General features: G+C 42.2%; 1 protein-coding gene and 1 non-coding gene across 2 annotated transcripts in view; one reads left to right on the top strand and one right to left on the bottom strand.

Annotated features, from left to right (window-relative positions):
- The window catches only part of LOC122540182 (dynein axonemal heavy chain 8-like), a 1320893-nt gene that overhangs the window by 863815 nt on the left and 453278 nt on the right, over positions 1 to 3800 (top strand). The gene's annotated exons all lie outside the window — the stretch shown is intronic.
- On the bottom strand, positions 3523 to 3604 carry trnas-uga. Its single transcript has one exon. It is a non-coding gene; the product is annotated as a tRNA-Ser (tRNA).

Here is a 3800-nt window from a genome sequence, read left to right as displayed (position 1 = left end):
CATTTCTTGAATTCCTGATATATGTCCAAAAGTGGTGATGATGTCTTCCACTGCCCATACGATATATTGTGCGATTTCATGTCTCAATGGCTCCATCGTTCCAACTTATTTCCAATTATCTCTGTAATGTTATGAAATATTCAAGCTTTGTGCACTGTATTCTATTTTATCCTTATGTCTCTCATGGTGACCTTCATTTGTTTAAGGTCTCATGAAAGACCCCTTCGTATTTAAGGCAATCCTCTATGGATCAAGTCAAACCCGACGATTTCAAATAGAAATCAAAGATAAGCAACCAACATTCATGATGTCAGTGTCAACCACATCGAACACAAGTAAAATAGGCTGACCCATTTCAAAATCCATACGGAAAATACTCCATTGGTAACATTTTGAATGCATAATCCATTTTTTAAAATTGCATTTCCACTCAATTCCTCAACCCTTTCTGAAATTCAATGGTTGAACATCAAGTACTGCAACGACCACGTGCCATGAATGAATAAAGGAAGTCCCCAAATCTCATTAAAAATCTCCATTGTGAACATACTAGACTGCAATATTTGCATCGATCCAGTAATCAAAATGTAGATTGCTATGCCAATAAACTAAATTATATTTGATCTCGCAACTATCAAGTGGAATTATTGTAATGTAATAATCGCACAACCCCGTCGTAGTCCGTGTTTCTGCATTACGATGGGATTCTTTTGTCCAACACTAAAAACGAAAACGCAATGCTCTGAAAATAGTGGATTAATATTAATAGAACCCCTGTAATTTTAATTTCTAATTTAACCTTAAACTGTATCATATCATAGAATGCAACCATATAAATTACCACGTGCTCACATTAACAAATAATTGAAAATTTTTCAATACATATAAGAACATGAGCTTGATCATGAATAAAAGACGCAACACATTCGTAGCTAAAAAAACAACAAAATTTTGTAGTTAACTTTATTTACCAGGGACACCAATAAGTGCGAGAATGGGGTAGCAAATTGCAAAGAATGGGCCGTTTGCTGCACCGTGCATTGACTTTCAAAAAGTGGAAGTACTCCCGAAGCTTCCCACATTATCTCTAAGACGCAAACAATCATCCCTCATTTATTTACAGTAAGCAAGTCCACAGGGGCAAATAACTGACAACACGTGCATTCAGAATATTTCATTGAACCAGCGTCTTAACTCACCCATGTGTGCCCAACTCTCTTTCCCATCAGAAAGATGAATCACCTCAAAGAACGTCTAAGAAAATTTAATGTTGCAAATGCCACAATTGCCACAGACCATGCTTGCATGAATCCATATCTTAGAATCGCTTATGTGAAATGCTGATACGTGCCCCATCACTATTTTTTGTTTCTTCCCATCATTGCGATATTCCCAATTAATGCACGTTCATAGGTATCCGTTTACAGTAGTATTTGGCTCCTCATCAGGTGTTCGAGTATTTTATATGATCATGTTGCCCAATGTCATTATTGACTGAAAATCTGCAGCATTTATCCGAGTTGACTTCTGGCTAATTAGGAATGAGCGATAACTTCTGTCATAATAACCAAAACACACCTCCCAGAAATGACGAAGAATGAAAAATCGAACCATTGCTCCTGCTCTATCTGAACGTTCACAGCGAATATGTATCTTTTGTCATATTCTTTAACACAACAAGGAGACATTCGTTATAGATCTTCCTTCTGTGCCTTCATTTGTGTTCTTACGTGGAAATATTCAGTTTGCAAACAATGCTATGAAGTATCAGTTAAATACGTAAATAATTATGAGAGCTTGACATTGCTTGCCACTGCTGCTGATGGATGCGTCAGTTGTAGAGAGAAAGTACCTGGAACCTAGGATTATGTGGGAAGCAAGAGAGGAAATTGCAGAGCTGTTGGCAATAATCTTTTCGTCTTCACTGTCAACGGGGGTGGTACCAGGGGATTGGAGAGTGGCGAATGTTGTGCCCCTGTTCAAAAAAGGGAACAGGGATAACCCCGGGAATTACAGGCCAGTTAGTCTTACTTCCGTGGGAGGCAAATTAATGGAAAGGGTACTGAGGGATAGGATTTATGAGTATCTGGAAAGACACTGCTTGATTAGGGACAGACAGCACGGATTTGTGAGGGGTAGGTCTTGCCTTACAAGACTTATTGAATTATTTGAGGAGGTGACCAAGCATGTGAATGAGGGTAGAGCAGTGAATGTAGTATACATGGATTTTCGTAAGGCATTTGATAAGTTTCCCCATGGTAGGCTGATGCGGAAAGTAGGGAGGCATGGGATAGTGGGAAATTTGGCCAGTTGGACAGAGAACTGGCTAACCGGTCTATGTCAGAGAGTGGTGGTAGATGATAAGTATTCAGCCTGGAGCCCAGTTACAAGTGGAGTTCCGCAGGGATCAGGTCTGGGTCCTCTGCTGTTTGTAATGTTTATTAATGACTTGGAAGAGGGAGTCGAAGGGTGGGTCAGTAAATTTGCAGACGATACGAAGATTGGTGGAGTTGTGGATAGTGAGGAGGGCTGTTGTCGGCTGCAAAGGGATTTAGATATGATGCAGAGCTGGGATGAGGAGTGGCAGATGGAGTTCAACCCTGTCAAGTGTGAGGTTGTCCATTTTGGAAGGACCAAATTAGAATGCAGTATACAGGAATAACGGTAGGGTTCTTAGTAAGGTGGAGGGGCAGAGGGATCTTGGGGTCCATGCTCATAGCTGTTTGAAAGTTGCCACTCAGGTGGATAGTACTTGTAAAAAGACCTATAGTGTATTAGCGTTCATTAGCAGAGGGATTGAATTCAAGAGTCGTGGGGTGATGTTGCAGCTGGACAGGACCTTGGTAAGGCCACATTTGGAGTACTGTGTGCAGTTCTGGTCGCCTCATTTTAGCAAAGATGTGTAAGCTTTGGAGAGGGTGCAGAGGAGATTTACCAGGATGTTGCCTGGAATGGAGAATAGGTCGTACGAGGATAGGTTGAGAATGCTAGGCCTTTTCTCATTGGACCGGCGAAGGATGAGGGGTACCTTGATAGAGGTTTATAAGATCATCAGGGGAATAGATAGAGTGGACAGTCAGAGATTTTTTTTCCACGGGTACAACAGAGTGTTACAAGGGGACATAAATTTAAGATGAAGAGTTGAAGGTATAGGGGGGATGTCAGGGTTAGGTTCTTTTTCCAGAGAGTGGTGGGGGCGTAGGCCGAAGGGCCTGTTCTGTGTTGTAGAGTTTAGATTAGTTACAGTGTGGAAACAGGCCCTTCATCCCAACAAGTCCACACCCAGACCCCCTCCCCTGCACCTCACACTACGGGCAATTTAGCATGGCCAATTCACCTAACCTGCACATTTCTGGACTGTGGGAGGAAACCGGAGCACCCAGAGGAAACCCACGCAGACACTGGGAGAATGTGCATGACTCCACACATCAGCTGCCTGAGGCGTGAATTGAACCCGGGTCTCTGGCGCTGTGAGGCAGCAGTGCTAACCACTGTGCCACCCACGCCAATTTCACCCTCTTCTGTAGTTGACAAGATTCGAAACTGCGTGGGAATGCCCCAATGGATTTCAAGTCCATCGCCTTCACCACTCAGCCACAACTACAGATAGACTATTGTTCTATGTTCTATGTTGAAGTGATGAGTTATGAATCCATTGGGACTGCGGGTTGCATTTCGTCAGATCGCAAATTTCAAAGGACTTCCAGCTGTGTTCATTTTGACAGACTGAAAACCCATCTGAACCAACGCGCATTTCTCTCAGGTCCAGTTTTTTTTTTGATAATCAGGAAACTCAAGTT

The sequence above is a fragment of the Chiloscyllium plagiosum genome, chromosome 3, assembly GCF_004010195.1.
Source record: "Chiloscyllium plagiosum isolate BGI_BamShark_2017 chromosome 3, ASM401019v2, whole genome shotgun sequence".
Taxonomy (NCBI): domain Eukaryota; kingdom Metazoa; phylum Chordata; class Chondrichthyes; order Orectolobiformes; family Hemiscylliidae; genus Chiloscyllium; species Chiloscyllium plagiosum.
The sequence above is the reverse complement of the archived record's forward strand: the minus strand, read 5'-3'. Positions and strand labels throughout refer to the sequence as shown.